Below are 17,495 nucleotides of genomic sequence, written 5' to 3'. Positions count from 1 at the left end.
ACTAGACATGCCTAATTAGGACATCCATGAACCTTAATTCTATTTGTTTTCAAATTATTCATTTTATATCTTTTGACCCAGTAGTTGTCATGGATCAGAAGCTTAACAAACCACCCTCTTGCTTGCAGTAGTTAGATGTCTTCCCTAGAGCTGAGTATCTAGGGTTGGAGTTTGATCTAATTACACCTTTCTATCTGATACTTGGCCTCCAGAAATGTTGCTCAGAACAAATGACTCACTTATTCAGATATTCTTTTAGGTTGCTGCATATCTGATGAGGTAAGATATAACAAATAGTATAGAGGTATAAGGTAGTTTTTGTTATTGTTTATTAGCTATTAACAATGTGCCCTTTACATAAAAGGCCCAAGCCATCTTGCACTTCATTGAAAGATGCATCATGATCAAGAACGTGAAGGTGACAATCCTGCTCCGCTATGTACTGGTCTGTTCAATTATGGGCCTCATACTTAAAAAAGAATATTTTTCTGGAAGAAGAAAACTTGAATATGAAGTGGCATGAAGAATAATTCCAGGACATAAGAATGTTCTTTTTCTGGAGAAAACTCAGAGAGAATGTAATTCTGAATAAACTTATTTTGGACATCTCTAGTGGATCAAACTAGAATATATCGTAGGCATGGGGTTACTGCAAAGGACATGCCTAAGCAGGAAAGAACTATTATTCCCAGTTGGTCTCACAACTCTCCCTCTCTGGCTGAACCAGTCCCTCACTGCCCATGATCTAGCATTTGCTTCCTCTCTCTCTCGACCTCCTGGAGTACAATCTTTCCCCATCAGTACTAACAAGCTAGAGAAACAACTTACTCTTTTTTGGAAAATCACAAGCAGTGGAGAGCATTAAAAGATAGGTTTTTAAATTTGTCTTGTTTTTTTGTGGGTTTTCTTGGTCTAGGTAAAAGATAAACAAATCAAGATCTGACAAAGTTTCCAAGTAGGAAAGACAGAGTTCTGAAGAACAATAATAAAGGATATCTTTGCAATTAACAAGCGTCCTGATTAGTCTGCATAAGAGGCAACGAATTCTAAACCAAGTTGATTTAAGCTGGCAGTGTTTCCATACCTGGTGGGAACTTAATTCCGTTTTATCAGCCTTATCTCTAAGTTGAAAGCTGTGCCTTTTGCCACAAGCCATGCTATAATTCTGCAATCTTAAATCTCACCTCAGTTGAAATAAACAAACTATAAAGTGGGATGTTTATCTGCTGTTTTCTTTTCAGCATAAGAATATGTCATGGTCAGGCACAGACCATTCAATTTTTATATCTACATATATATCAATACCTAGAGAGGAATTCTTTAAAATGCTATTTCATAAGTACAATAACAGAATTTTTCTGTTTATGTATTACTACATAATAAATACCTCAAAACTTAATGTCTTAAAACAACAAATATTTTATTATATCTCACTTTTTTTTTTGATCAGAAATTTATTCAGGACTCAGCTGGCCATTTGTTTTGATGTGGTGTTTACAAAGGTCACTCTGTGGTATCAGTGGGCAGATAGGATGGTCTGGAATGTCCACGACAGCTTTACTTACATGTCTGCAAGTTTGGTGGCGATGGATGGAAGGTTGGACTCATCTGGTGCTATTGACCAGAGTACCTACATGTGACTCTTATAGCATGGCATTTTCAGGGTACATTAGATTTTTTTCAGAGACACCCTGGACTCTCAGAAAGAGTCCTCCAAAAGATAGCAAGTGAAAGCTATTAGTCTTCTTAGGCCTGGGCTCAGAAACTCTATTCTACTGGTCAAGCAATCACAAAGGCCTCCCAATTTCAAGTGAAGGTGATATGGAGCCCATCTCTTCAAGGAAGGAGAGTCAAACAATTTGCAACTATCTTTAATCTTTTACAGTACTAACTTTGGAAGTCTATGAGAACGTAAGCATAAAATACAACAAACTGCAGTGTGTACTCTCAGTTCTCGCCTCATAAAAAATTAATGATGATCTGGCTGGTCTTGTGTCTTCTTCCTGCATTGTTAAATTCTGCAGATTTATCTTTCCTGTGGTTCTTTACACTTGTTTGTCATGGGATATCACTTTTACATAACAAGTACTTTATTCTTTGTAGAAAATTGTAATTATCCCTTACATGTGCTCAACATTCACTTTATTTGCAGCCTTTATTACCAGAGTCTGCAGAAACTTTGTTTCTTTTTAATACAATCTGAGAAGGGCTGGTTTCCAATTTAAAAATTCTGGGAATAGTACCCCCTTTTCTTTTTATTTGAGCTCTTTACTCTAAGTTGTATGCTATTTACTTTGTTTTGTTGGGTCTGTGCTAGCTAAGTCTGGGGAGAAGGAAACCATGGAAAACTGCTCCCTCTAGCATACATTTGTCAATTTCAACATTATTGACATTTGGGGCTGGATAAGATATTTGTGGAGTGCTGCCCTGTGTTTTGTAGGGTGTTTAGCAGCATGCCTGGGTTCTACACACCAGATGTGAGTAGCTCACCCTCTTCTAGTTGTGCCAGTTGTGTTCAGATATTTCCATATATGACCTTGGGAGGCAAAATTCCCCCTGGTTTAGAACCACTGCTCTAGCAGGGATAGTAACTCCTAGATAATAATTTAAGTTGAAAAAAAAGATTCTACCACTGGGTAGAAATGTAGAATGCATGCACAACTGTGGCACAGGAAAGCATAAGCTTCACTGTTAGTTTGTTTTTGAGACAGGGTCTCACTCCAATGCCCAGGCTGGAGTGCAATGGCGCAATCTCAGCTCACTGCAACCTCCCCCTCCCAGGTTCAAGCGATTCTCCTGCCTCAGCCTCCCAAGTAACTGGGATTACAGGTGTGTGCCACCATGCCTGGCTGATTTTTGCATTTTTAGTACAGATAGGATTTCAACATGTTGACCAGGCTGGTCTCAAGCTTCACTGTTTAACTTACCAAGACCAAAATCTTATGGGCTCTATACTTCCTATACCCAATCTGATTGCTAGAGTACTGGCCCATGGCCTCAGAGTAATAAAAAATTACATACATATTTCCATTCATAGCTACTCGATTTAGTGTTCTCCTAACATCCTGGAGCCTGAGTAATGCCTCTTAGATTCTGATTGCATCACATTACTTTATAGAAATATCCATCAAATTCCCATTTCTGAGCTTGACAATTCTAATTTCTAATTGAATACAAATAAACAGATACCAAAGCAAATTATCTATCATACTGTGCTTGACCTTACAGTGTATGGTTTGAGATCAGCAATTGTTAGTTCACCAGGTCATCAAGGTATTAGCCACCTATGTGAGAGAAAACAAAACAAAACCAAAAACTCATGGTTTAACTTGTCCAAACAGTTCATTAGCTGTATTACACTTGGGGCTCCAGCAGGTATCACAGGAGGCTATGAATGGTATGTTTTTACTGGTCCTTTTTGGATAACTTTTTTTCTTACAGCCTATCCCAATATTTCTTCAAATCTCAGCTCTCTCATAAGCTCTTTTGTCTCCCTCTGCCTCCAAAGTTGCTACCATTTCACAGCTCTCATCACTTATGAAAAATTTGGACTTATTCTTCACCTGTGATATTTAGTCATATCTCATTCTTTGTTTTATGATGCTGCATCTAGCAACACTTTATGTTTGCTAAGTACTTAGTAGCTTTTAATAAACTATTGCATCTCATACTCTTATACACAAATATTCCCAAGGGTAAAAGAGAGCAAACCTACCCTCCTTAGGGAAGTGGAGGGGATAAGGAAGGGATGACATAGCTTTAAATGGGCACTGCTTGTTAAATATCCCATCGTGTCTCATTTCCTTTTTAAAATTAATGTAAAATTTCCATGCATCCGCTCAAAAAGACATTCATCTTTATGTAAAATAAAATGCTACTTGAAGTTACTTATCAGTTTAGTTACTTAATGACATCACTTCTGACCCCAGATTTTCACTTGAAACTGGTACCTTATGAGGAACGTACTACATTCCTTGGGTTCCAGTCAAGACCATATTGTTATATTTGGTCTATAGATGAGAGGTCTAAGGCTCAGGAAGGAGAAATGGTTTATAAAGACCAAAGATAATGCTATTAACATAGTTTGAATATTTATTAAGGGCTAAGGGCTTTACTTTATTAACACATTTAATCCTCAAAACAACTCTTTGAGATAGGTACTACTATTGTCTCCATTTTACTTATGAGAAAACTAAGGCACAGAAATTAAGCAAATTGTCCATGTTCAGGTTAATATCTAATAATTGGTCAAATAAAGACATAAACTTATTTTGGGTTTCAAAGCTACACCTTTAACTTCTATCCTCTACCAGTTTGTTAACTGTACCACAGAGCCCAGAACTCAGTTATTTTCTCTTTTTACTCAGGCAGTTTAACCTGCCATTAGTCCATTTCTGGGATGGTTGGTTTTGTCTTTTATTACATGTCCAATGTTATTTTTGCCTTTCTCGTCGATTCTTCCTAAGACAGGATTTTGCACAATTCGATTTTTGTAAGATGATTGACCAACTAATCTCAGGTCTAGCCAAATTTGGTTTATGCACTGAGCCCCTGTTTCATGATGGTTTTCTGAGCAAGGAGAGGTGCTGGAGGCGACAGAAGCAGGGCGATTAGTAAATAAAGTAGACGGTGCTCTTTATATTTCTTTGTATTCTAGGCTCTTGCTGTCTCTTGTCACTCTTTTGACTCAGCAGTTTCCAGGGACCCAGAGTCATATCTTAGGCCGAGCACTGGCCAGTGAAGAATCAGAAGCTGAGGAGGGTTCTTGGGATGCCAATGCCAAGAGGATAAAACAAAGTGAGGGCCATTTCATAACTAGACTGGGGAGCATCCAAGAGTGTGAAGAAAGATGAGAAGTCAAGTCAGAGTTCAAGATGAAAGCTGCAACATGCTGGAGATAGAAAAGCCCAGAGGAAACATCATCATCACAACAACAATAACAAAAGAATTAAGAAAATCTTATTCAAAATTGAAAAATAAGACAAAGGGTGGGGTCATGTCCTTCTAGTGTCATACTGGGGCATTATTTAATAGGCCATTAAAGATTATTTCTAAGAGAATATACTTGTTTTTGACTGTGCTACTTATTACTGATTAAAGTTCTGGCACTATGAAATTATATGTTAACTTGATCATTTTGTCTGTTAAAGATGCAAAGGATTTCTTTTTACTAGAAAACCCCAAAGATATGGATTTATTACTCTGTAGAACATTTATACATTTTATATCTAAACTCAAAATTTTATTTAAACCATATTATTTTTATTTTTTAAATACACTATTTTGAGCAGTTTTGGCTTTACAGAAAGAATTAGTGGAAAATACAGAGAGTTTCCCTATACCTTCTCATCCTCTCCTCCTATATACAGCATCCCCTCCAGTTTCTCTAATAACTAACACTTTGCATTAGTGTAGTAATATTTTTTTACAGTCAATGAGTCATATTCATATGCTATTATAAACTAAATTCATTATTCTTAATTTTTATATATAATTAATTTTCCAATGCTCTTTGAACTAGCATTACTATCTTACTGATAGTCTCATTTATGAGTTAAATACTTTTTGTATTTGTGTAACATATTTTTTGAAAATTATTCTTTGAAATAAGAAACTGAGTCTGTGATGGATAAAATAAATTGCCTAAGGTCACAGAGCTAGTAAGTAACACAAACAAGTAGGAATGGAGCAAGAAACATGAAGTGAGTCTGGGTCTAGATATTAATTCATAAAGTGTTTCTATTATGGCATGACGCTTTTTCTGCATAAGTACCAGTGTATCTTAGTGTACCTTCCTGCTCTTAAAAGGAGTGAGACCTTCAGCAGATTCAAAGGAGAGCGTCCAATTGTCTTGCCTAGGCTGGTATGCCTAATTGTGCTAACTGTGCCATTAATGATCTATGTGCTAATAAATTGTCTCATTGATCACCTATGTTTATTAATAATCTTACTTGTTCAACATAACCTGTTCAATGTGACTATATACTTTATAATACCGTATAACTCTAGAGAGCGTTTAGATTTATCCATTATTCCTTCAGTCACTAACTTTTGAGTACCAAACGTGCTAGCAGAACCTCACATCATGGAAGTTATTTATAACTGATGATGCAATTTTATTCACAATGTCTTCTTTAATTTTCACAACATGCGGATGACGGCAGAAAGAAAGTCTTCCGTCTCCATTCTCTGGATAAAAATACTGATGCTGAGAGTCTAAGTGGCTAGTCAAAGGTCAGACAGGTGCTATTTGGCAGTGATGGAGCTTAAACTCACACCATCTGATGCCTTGATCAGGACAGACTATGAGACCACCTTGGCAAAAAGTATAACCGTGAGAAAATTATAGCGTGAAAGGATTTGATTTAACCAATCCCTGTCTTGCCTTTATCTTCACTTAATTATTACTAGGCTTAGGTCAAGCTACTTTGGGAGACATTTAGTTTATTGTTTAAGTGATAATAGCCCTTCCCCAAAACTCAACCACCTTTGTAAAGCTAATGAGAGACCACCAGGCTAGGAGGAGTAGAGGAATTCTGTTAAGGTGTAGACATAAAAGATTGCCAGCCATTTTTCCATAGGTCACAAGATATGCAACTTCCCCAATGTTTCCTGCAGATAATATCACCATCGTAGACCCCAAGATTGGCCTTTTGAGATATCTTCTCAGGTTTTTTGCTCTATCAGTGATCCACAACTGCGCCCATGGGCCCATGCAGAATTGACTCAGTGCAAGAGGACAGCTTCAACTCCCTATGATTTCATATCCAATCCAAGCAATCAGCACTCCCCATTCCCTATCACCCTACACCTCAAGCTGCCTTTGGAAAACCCCTAACCTCAGAGTCTTTGATATTGATTTGAATAATAATTCTGTTTCCCACGTGGTATGGCCAACCTCCATCAATGAAACTCTTTCTTTACTGCAATGCCATGGCCTTTTTGAATGTATTTTGTTTGTGCAGTAGGCAGGAAGCACCTGTTAGGTGGTTATAACCTCACAGCACAAATATATATGGTGGATAAAGTACAACACACACACACACGTACAATGTCCAGTTCCTAACACACACACACACACACGTACAATGTCCAGTTCCTAAGAATAAATGTCCAGGCACCTTTATTCTTAAAGAACATATCCACACTTATGAAATAATTTAGAGTAGAATCTGCCAAAACAGTGTCTGAGTTGAAGGGAGAGGCATAGCTGGATGGGCTGGAATGCTCAGAGAAGACTTCATTCTGAAGGGATAATTTCAGTTGAGCTTTGAAAGAGAGCATTTGAAAAGGGAGAGGAAAGTGAATAGAGAATTCTGGAAAGCAAGAACTCAATTAATCTTTGAAGTATGAAGTGTCCCAGTGAACTCTGCAGAACCACTTGCTGATTCAGTCCATGAGTAAACACATAGCCCTTCTCTTAGAACATTTTACAATCCTTTCTTACATTGTCTCAATTGTCTTAAGCAACAATATAAAGCTCCAATCTTTTAAAGAAGAAACTGTATTTGCCTTTTTACACCCATATTTGTAATTTTACAAAAAGATTTGCTTCCAATCTTAGTAATGTTTTTATTCCCAGTCTCCTGGGCTGAGATGAGAACTTCTGTCTCTAGCATGAAATCCAAATCCAAGCTTATTTGGAAATATAGTACCAAGCTTTGCACTAATCTTCCCTAAACGCCAAGTTGTAGTTGAAAATATTTTTAAACTACAAGTTCATATCCCTTAAATTCCCTTTCAGTATTTTGTGCTGTCCTATACAGTCAAAACATTTTATAGTGCTGAACATAAAGATCTTAGAATATACTTATGGCATACATTTTCTGGTGATAGAGAGTATGTGCGGTCAGATGTAGTTTGGGCCACAGAGTTCCATACCTGTGGCATCAAGAAAATCTCATATAATAAATTTCAGAACTGTTTTCTGATTGGGGCATATTTACTAGTATGCCATGAGATAATTTAGGATATTATATTAGAGTTAAGAGGGGAAGATCCTGTAAGAAATTATGTGTTAGAAGAAGTTGGCTCATCTTTTTAAGTGACTTCTGTGGGATAAAGAGGAATTGAGCTGCCTACAAAATTTCCCTAGGCATGGATGTAAGAAATTTTCTCTGTCTTGTAACCTCCTTCTCTCCATGTCTTATTCCTATAAACTTGTGCTCTTGGGGAACTATTAAATATTAACCCAGGTGTTTGTTGACAAGGATTAATTCCTTCCAGAAGTAAGTGAATTTTTATATTAAGCTTAAAGAAGACAAAGTTTTAAATACAAATGAATGAGTATACAATGATTGAAATTACATGGGGTAGGACTGACATTTTGGAACATGGAGTTTTGCCCAGTGCTTTATTAAATTAAATTATTTAGATGAATGCATGCCCTGCTGATGTCTACAGCCAGTGATGCTACAGAGATGTTAACGTGTTAAATTCATTGTAAGCAATAGCCTTATGTTTGGAAAAGATTAAAGCTTTAGAGTAAGACTTTGAAATAGGCTTGGAATTTGGATTTGCAACAAGATGCAAAACTACAGCTTAGAAAAGTAGTTGTTCTCAACTTGGAGACACTGCTTTTTATTGGCCAAAAAAAAAAAAAAAAAAAAAAAAAGACAAGGAGACATGAGATATATATCCCTCCTTGCTCCTAATGTGAAAAAAAGATGACTTGGAACATGTGGAGCTCAGAAAAAATCAGTATGTTGAGGAAGGTATCTTATTAAATATGAAGTAGTCCTGGGAAGAATGCTGAAATAATCTAGGAGAGTTGCTGATTCAAGTGTCTTATTAATAGCTGCCTATAGCTTTTAGTGATTTACCTGCCATGTTTATCTAATTTCAATGATGAGACAGTTATTATAATACTTGCTGATAAAATAAAATAGAATTGAGGTTTGAAAACATTTACAAAAGACAAGCAAGCAAGTCATATCTCAATATTTACTTTCAAGGAATAACAAATATAACTCCTCCAATTGTAAGACTGACAATTCATACATATCTGGATTTCTGAAGATTTTACCTACAAAAGGTAAGAACAGATAGACCTATGCATTTATTGATGGTGAGGATCATATTTGATTCTCTGTTGGGATGAAAGAAAACTTTAAGCACAGTTTTGCTTCCAGATACCAGGCATGTGTTCAAATATAACAGGACACCAGGGCAGTCCCCTGAGAAGGATTTCTTCAATAAGAGGCCACTACTGCCCACTTTCTCACATAGTATTCCTTAAGACACTAAATAAGTTTATGTGACATAAGGATGAAAACTTCTGTCTCCTCATTCCCCCAAATATCTTCCTAGAGATGTGAATTAGGTGCTTCATAAAATAGGTGTTTCAAGATCAAATCAATTTTGGGAGTGTATCAGTTTATTCTTGCACCACTATAAAGAACTAATAGAGGCTGGGTAATTTATAAAGAAAAGAGGTTTAATTGATTCATCATTCTTCAGGCTGTACAGGAAGCATTTCACTGGCATCTGCTCCTGGTATGGGCCTCAGGAATCTTACAAACATGGCAGAAGGCCAAGGGGGAGCAGGCATGTCATGTAGCAAGAGCAGGAGCAAGACAGAGTGGTGGAGGTGCCACATTCTTTTAAACAACTGGATCTCATGTGAACTCAGAGAGAGGGAACTTACTCGTAATCAAAGGGATGGCGTGAAGCCATTCATGAGGGACCCACTGCCATGACCCAATACCTCCCATTGGGCCCCACTTCCAACATTGAGGATCACTTTTCAACATGAGGTTTGGAGGGGACACACATCTAAACCATATCAGGGAGTGATGGTTGAAAGTAAGTTATATCAGTTATCTACTGCTGTGTAACAAACTGCCCCAAAACTTAGTGGTGTCAAACAATACATTGTGTATTTGCTCAAAATTCTGTGAATCAGCAACTTGAGCTGGGCCAGGTGGGAAATTCCTCACTGGTCTTGTCTATGGCCATTTGTGTGGTACAGTCATCTGGTGGCTTGGATGTGGCTGGATGGTCTAAGATGGCCTCACTCCCCTGTGTGGTGGTTAATGCTAACAGCTGGGCCTTCCTTTCTGTGTGATCTCTCACCCTCAGAGAGACTAGCCCAACTTTTGCATCTGGTATTGTAGGGGTTCAAGAGGATGAGAAGAGAAGATAAAGACCTTGTGAGTTCTGGCCCAGATGCTGCATACATCATTTTCACAATATTTAATTGGCAAAAACATTGCAAAGCCTGCCACAACTCAAGGTCCTACTCAATGGGAGCATCTGTAGAGAATCTGAGAACATTTTTAGAGGTTTAAAACAGTTTTCTTTATTATAGAATTTTATAAAATCACCAAGGAATTTTTATGTTTATGGGGGATATAGTATATATTATTTGTGAGGGTGTGTATGAGCATTTGATAACTCATTGAGCTAGTGTTTTTTAACAATATACTTAGGGAATTCTATTTTGTCTCATTACTCCTCAGGCCCACTTTCATAGTCTGTAAGTCTAATAAACTTATGAGGTTCATGCTTAATTCCCTTACAATTCTTAGAATGCGGAATTTATCAGTCATAAAACTAGCCTTATATTGTAACTCAGGGATGAGAGAAACCTAGTTGTTGCCCTCAGTTTTGTTATAAACAAAATGGAGGGATGAGAAAGGGTGTAGCTTTTCAGAAATAACTTCCATGTTTGGCAAAACCTTGCTTAACCATATTGGCTGTTTTCCTAAATTTTATATATATGAAAATTTAGTTGTGCTGGTCGTCAATGTCATGAACTCTAAAAAAACTGCATGCCTGAGTTCAAATCTTGACTCTGCAAAAATAAGTAGAATTATATCAAACTAAAAACCTTACTCACAGCAAAGGAAATACTCAAGAGCGTATGGGGGAATGGGAGAATATATTTGCAAACTATGTATCTGGTAAAGGGGATTTTATATACATATATATGAGTTCAATTCGATAGTAAGAAAACAATCTGATTAAAATATACAAGGAACTTCAGTAGAGATTTCTCAAAAAAAAACACACAAATGGCCAATAGTTTTATGAAAAATTGCTCAACATCATTAATCATCAGAGATATGAAAATTAAAGTAACAATAAGATATCACCTCATACCTGTTATAATATCAGCTATTATCAAAAATACGAAAAATGACAAGTGTTGGTGAGGATGTAGAGATAAGGGAACCCTTGCAGACTGTTGGTGGAAATGAAAATTACTATAATCATTATATTAAACTGTATGGCAGTTCCTCAAAAAATTAAAAATAGAACTACTATGTGACTCAGCAATTCCACTTTTGGGTATATATCCAAACAAATGAAATGAATATGTCAAAGAGGTATTCGTACTCCCATGATTATTGCAGCACTATTCACAGTAACTAACATTCAAAATCAACCTAAGTGTCTGTCAGTGAGTGACTGAATGAAGAAAATGGAGTATATATACACAGTGGAATACTCTTCAGCCACAAAAAAGGAAGAATAAGAAAATTCTATCATTTGCAACAACATGAGTGAAGCTAGAGGACATTATATTAAGTTAAATAAGCCAGGCACATAAAGATAAATATTGCACGATCTCATGTAGACTCTAAAAGAGCCAAACTCATAAAAGTAGAGAGTAAGAGTTACAGCTCTTCTCAAATTTGTCTATCAGATTTTCCATTTTTTCCCAGAACCACCCCCTCCCCAGCCACACCTGCAAAAAAGCAAATGACAACAATGATAATAAACACCTCTCAAAACAGAGAGTAAATCTGTAGTTACCAGAGGTTGAAGGATGGAAGGATTGAGGAAAAAAACCTTGACTCTGACACTTATTAGCTGAAAGACTTAAGACAAATTAAGAGTTTTTGTCTTTAGTTTCATCATTTGTAAAACATAATTGACAAATATATATTCCAAATTGTTATTGTAAGAATTAAATAAAATATACTACAAGAGTGGTTGACCTAAAGTAACCACCTAAATGGAAGCTGCTACTATCACCACTAATGCCCATTTCCTTTTCATGCCATTCTTTCATTAATAGAACAGATGGCTCATATCTGTGCCTTCTAATCCCTTCACCATCCAGTTTCTCCTTCTCAGCTTATTCTTTGTGTTCTCTGTGAAAATCACTTTCTCAAAGTTCACCACATGTCAAAGGTCCAGGCTCTAAGGCTAAACTTTGGGCATGGAGGAAGAAGTGGATGGATGGTTTAGAATCTCAAGCCATGTACTCTATTAATGGAAGAAGATGGGATGGATTCTCAGTCAGGCAGAGATGCCAGGTTAGAGAGTAGGAATCATCCACTGACTGCAGGATGGAATTGAATAGTTCTGAGTCTGAGAAGTCGATTGCCTGTGATGACGGTCTGGGAAGTCCAGACAAAAACTCAAAGTCCAATACGTGAAGTCAGGAGTTAGGGCAGAAAGAACAAAGATACAGCAGTGTGCTAGTGGATTAAAATAGATTCATGACAAATGACATCCCGAACACTACATTTTGCACAGAAAACTGTACACGTACATGTTTTGGCATATTTCTGTTGGGCTGGGAGCATTTCCTTAAAGTAGCAGGATTGAGATGGATACAACCCTTTGTCAGCCTTTTCTGTTCATGTGGGAAAAACTATCCTTTTCTGTGTTTTCTCAGTGGAAAGCTGTCTTTTCGTCTAGGGTATACCTGGAAAATTCATTTCTACCTGGTGTATCCTTAGAATCCTCCTATCTCACAATGGCATAAGTTGAGGAAGGTCTATTCTGCCCTCCTCCTCCTCCTTCTTCCTCTTTATTGATAGAGGGTACTATGGAGAGGGTAAGAGCATGACAGGTAACTTACAGGATAGATAAGTAGGATATTGTGTGTATGTTGTAGGTGTGTGGGGATAATGCATGTAGTGTTTATGTACATGTGTGTGAAGTTGCACATGGGGAGAGAAAAAAAACAGAAAATAAGATCTGTGATTTCTCATTTTAGTTCTTGGGATTAGTCAAAAATCTGCTCCCCTAAGTTGGTTTGAAGGCAGCCTCACCTTACCACCTACCAGAATTATCCCCTACATTGTACATTACTTACAATTCTTGGTTGTAAAATGAGATTGACCTAAAATAGTCATGTAGCTTTTTAGTGTAAAGTCTAAGAATCTCGAGAGATCAGTAAGCAGTTTTGCAAATTCGGCAATTCTAATCCACTGTAATATTATTTCTTCCTATTAGGCAACATTTGCAATATGGTTCCTACTCGTTTTACAAACTTGACTGTCCTGAAGCAGCTGGAGGTCAGGGTTATACTCTGGGATGGAATAAATAAATGAATCCAGGGTTGAAGCAAAGACACTGACTACTGCAAATGCACTATAAGCGCAGGCCATGTGAGATGGTATGGTATAAAAGAAGGTCCTGTAAATGAAGATGGGCTTCTCAGCTCAGAGTGGTTACCTCACTGAAATTATGGAGTTAAGGAGACATCAGAGAGATGGAACATGCTATCGATATAGAATAAACAACAATGAAAAAATTTACTGCAGTGTGAGTGAGTGGAGTGCAGACTCTAGAGAAAGCACTCAGACACTGAGTTATGGAGTTATTGCTATGTTTTCTCTGCTTGAAAGGTTGGTATGTGATGTTTCCTATAGCCCCAAGATTTTTTCCTTGGTCAAATCCTTCTTGCAATATTAACTCAAAGATTTTATAAAAGTATAGCAGATTTAAAATAAATGAGACCCTAACCAAGGTGACTATGCAACGGATAAGCACCTTTACCTCCTTGTCAACATGACTTATTGAGTAATCAGTAACTGATATTGATGATATTCAGCTGCCCTAAGACAGATGCATAAGACTACGCACCAGTAGGATGCCCTTGAGGAGATACGTGACTAGCAAGGTAGAGAAGCTGAAAAGACCCCAGAATTTAAATCTTCCCAGAGTGAGGTGGTCCATAGCTGCTCAGTCTTTTCTCTCATGCCCATTGTGGGGCCTGAATGTGGAGGAATTTTTGGACCTCAGAAGGTGTGCTTTTAAGTGAAACCGAGTTGCCCTGCATGTTGTGTTGTGGTCCTACATGTATCCTTTCTGAAAGCTAAATAAAGTTGGCTCTGGGTATAGCTCTTTCTGTCTTGTGAGTTTGTTACCCTGAACTCCAGACCGCTGCTGCTGTTCAAGCTGAGAGCTTCAGATGCCATGATTCTTTTTGACTAGGAATTGGTTGTTAAAGCCTTTGGACTCTGTAAAGTATCAATGACCTTTCTTGTAATGCCTTTGTCAGTTCTAGTTTGCATTCCTCTTGATATTTTTGCAGCATATTGAACTTAACCACCCTTCTCCTTGGGTCTCTTTTCTCCTTCAATTCTACGACATCGTTCTTGATCTTCTTTTATAAAGATGACACCATCTCTGTTGAGTATGCCTCCTCTTTCAGTATTCTGAGGAGTAATCTTCTGTGTCTTTTTACCTCCTGGCTGCCAAAGACAGATGACCCATCCTCAATGCTTGTGTAAGTTTTTTATTGTTATGTAACAAATTACCACAACTTAGAGCATAAAACAACACTCATTTATTATCACACAGTTTCCATAATTCAGGAGTCTGGGAACAGCATAACTGTGTATTCTCACAAAGTTGAAAGAAGATGGATATACTAATTACCCTGATTTGATCAGAATGCAAGGTATACACATATAATAACATTGCTCTGTATCCCATAAATATATACAATTTCTCTGTGTCAATGAAAAATGGGGAAAAAAACAATAACAAGCTTGTCACGGTGGCCAGCACCCGTAATCCCAGCACTTTGGGAGGCCGAGGTGGGTAGATCACTTGAGGTCAGGAGTTCAAGACCCACCTAGGCAACATGATGAAACCATGTCTCTAACAAAAATACAAAAATTAGCTGGGTGTGGTGGTGCATGCCTGTAATCCCAGCTACTCAGGAGGCTGAGACAGGAGAATCCCTTGAACCCAGAGGGTGGAGGTTGCAGTGAACCTAGATCATGCCACTGCACTTCAGCCTGGGTGACAGAGCAAGAATCCATTGCAAGAATAAAAATAAAAATAAAAACAAATTGTCAGCCAGGGCTGCAATCTCATCTGACTCTTGGCATCCTCTTCCATGTTCTCTCAGGTTGTTGGCAGAATTCATTTTCTTGTGGCTATAGCATGCATGGAACTTCAGAGCCAGGAGGAGAGAGGGAATCTCTGCAGCTGAGTCTTTCACCTCTAGATTCTTTTTTAAAGGGCTCAACTGATTAAGTCAGGCCAACATAGGATAATTTCCCTTTTGACTGAAGTCAAGTGATTAGGCATCTTAATTAAATCTGAAAAATTCCTTCATCTTTGCCATATTCTACTGGTTAGAAGCAAGCTATAATTTATAAATATACTAAAAACCTTTGACTTGTATACCTTAAATGTATAAACTATGTGGTTCATGAATGATATCTCAATAGAGTTGTTTAAAAAAATAAAGTTTAGGTCTGGCATGGTCGCTCACGCCTGTAATCCCAGCACTTTGGGAGGCTGAGGCAGGTGGATCAGGAAGTCAGGAGACAAGACACTATCCTGGCTAACACGGTGAAACCCCATCTCTACTAAAAATACAAAAAATTAGCCGGGTGTGGTGGCAGGCGCCTGTAGTCCCAGGTACTCGGGAGGCTGAGGCAGGAGAATGGCATGAACCCGGGAGACAGAGTTTGCAGTGAGCCGAGATTGTGCTTCGCACTCTAGCCTGGGCAACAAAGTGAGACTCCGTCTCAAAACAAATAAATAAATCAAATAAAGTTTTGAGACATGGAAAGAAATAGAATCAAGTTACAAATCATACCCACATTCAAGGGTAGGGAATACTAGGGGGCAGGAATTACGAGGTTGTATTAGAATTCTATCTGCCACAATACTAAAAGTACCATCTCTATGCTTGACATTTCCACTGAGCCCAAGGACCATATTTCCAAACACTAGATTATGGTTTCAAATAGTGCCTACTTGGCAGCTCTTGTTACAGTATTTCTCAATTTTCAATGAAGTGTCTAGGCATGAAATATATATATATATATATATATATATATATATATATATATATATATAAAAGCTTACATTAACAAATCCAAAAGAGAAGAATAACAGTAATAGAAGAATTTCCTCCAAGTACAAGGCTGCTAGAGTTGGCTTGGTGAATTGGCAAATACAAATATTAATATTCACTTGATTGGGGAGGGAGGGGACAAGAAAAACAGTAGATGTGCTGTCACGAAGAAAGGTAGAATATACTTTTACCACCCCCATATTCATATCCTGACTATGGACCCAAAGCTTATGACAACCAAGTACTTGGAAACTGTTCTTAAATACTCAAGTTCTGCTTTTGGTGTTGCCAATGTACACTATTGCCTTTTTTTTTTTTTTTTTTTTTTACATTTATTCAGAAAATCAGGGCAAGACTTTCGCTTTCAGTATATCCTGAAAGTAATTGTATGTTAGTAAAATTTGTTAGAAACAGAAGGAAAAAGCAAGAATTACAGTAAATTCTACTGAACTAGCTTAAAATAACAGACCTACGGAACTAGCTCAAAATAATAGATTGAGCATCCAGGACCATGACTGTTTATATCTTGTCAGTTTGGATGAGAATTTCTCTGATATATACAACCAGGTGTATGAGTGCTAGGATATCTATTCTTAATTTTACTAAATATTGCTGACTGTTTTCCACAACAACTATGCTAGTTACACCCCTATCAACACTCAGTGAAGTTTCTCATTTCTTCTAATTTTCACTAAAATTTGCTGATACCCCACTTTTAGATTTTTATTAGTCAAATGGGTCTAACCTGGTATCTCATTGCTTTTAATTTTCTTCTCTCTGATTCCTAAGGCATATGTGGAAATCATGATAACCATTTAGACTTTTCCTCCTATGATATGCTTATTTATTTTTTTACTCATGTTTATTTTGAGTTTCCTGCTTTTTGTAGTTAATTTTTATTAGTTTGTGATATATTCTAGATTGTCTGTTTCATAGAGCTCTCTGTGATTATGGAAATGTTCTATATCAAAACTCTTTAACATGGTTCCCCCCCGCCCCCCAGCCATCTGGCTAGGGAGTACTTAAAATATGGTTAGTACAATTGAGAGACTGAAATCTAATCCTATGTAATTGATTTAAATTCAAATGTAAATAACCATATGTGACCAGTGACTATGTATTGAACAGTTTGGTTCTAGGTGATACTCTTGTTAGCTTTAGGGATTGCAAATATCTTCTTCCAATCTCGTATCTCTATTACTTTTGTTTAGAGTTGTAATTTGTTTAATATAAACTCTAAATTTTAAAGTAATGAAATCCATAAAATTTTATTGTCTAGCTTGTTAGGTTTTTTTCTTTGTATGAAGACATTAAAGACATTTCCCATCCTTAGATCCAATAATGTTTTCTTTATTTATGCTTTAGTTTTTATCATATCTTTTCTTCTGATTTCTTTGGGTTGAATTTTCTTCTCTTTTTCTTTTTTCGTTAA

At 37.1% G+C, this 17,495-nt stretch overlaps 1 protein-coding gene across 2 annotated transcripts in view; it reads right to left on the bottom strand.

The window, feature by feature from the left end:
• Positions 1 to 17,495, bottom strand: part of CTNNA2 (catenin alpha 2) — a 1,322,067-nt gene that overhangs the window by 1,239,136 nt on the left and 65,436 nt on the right. The gene's annotated exons all lie outside the window — the stretch shown is intronic.

The sequence above is a fragment of the Papio anubis genome, chromosome 14 (assembly GCF_008728515.1).
Source record: "Papio anubis isolate 15944 chromosome 14, Panubis1.0, whole genome shotgun sequence".
Classification (NCBI taxonomy): domain Eukaryota; kingdom Metazoa; phylum Chordata; class Mammalia; order Primates; family Cercopithecidae; genus Papio; species Papio anubis.
Note: the sequence above shows the minus strand (reverse complement) of the source record. Positions and strands in the feature narration are given on the sequence as shown.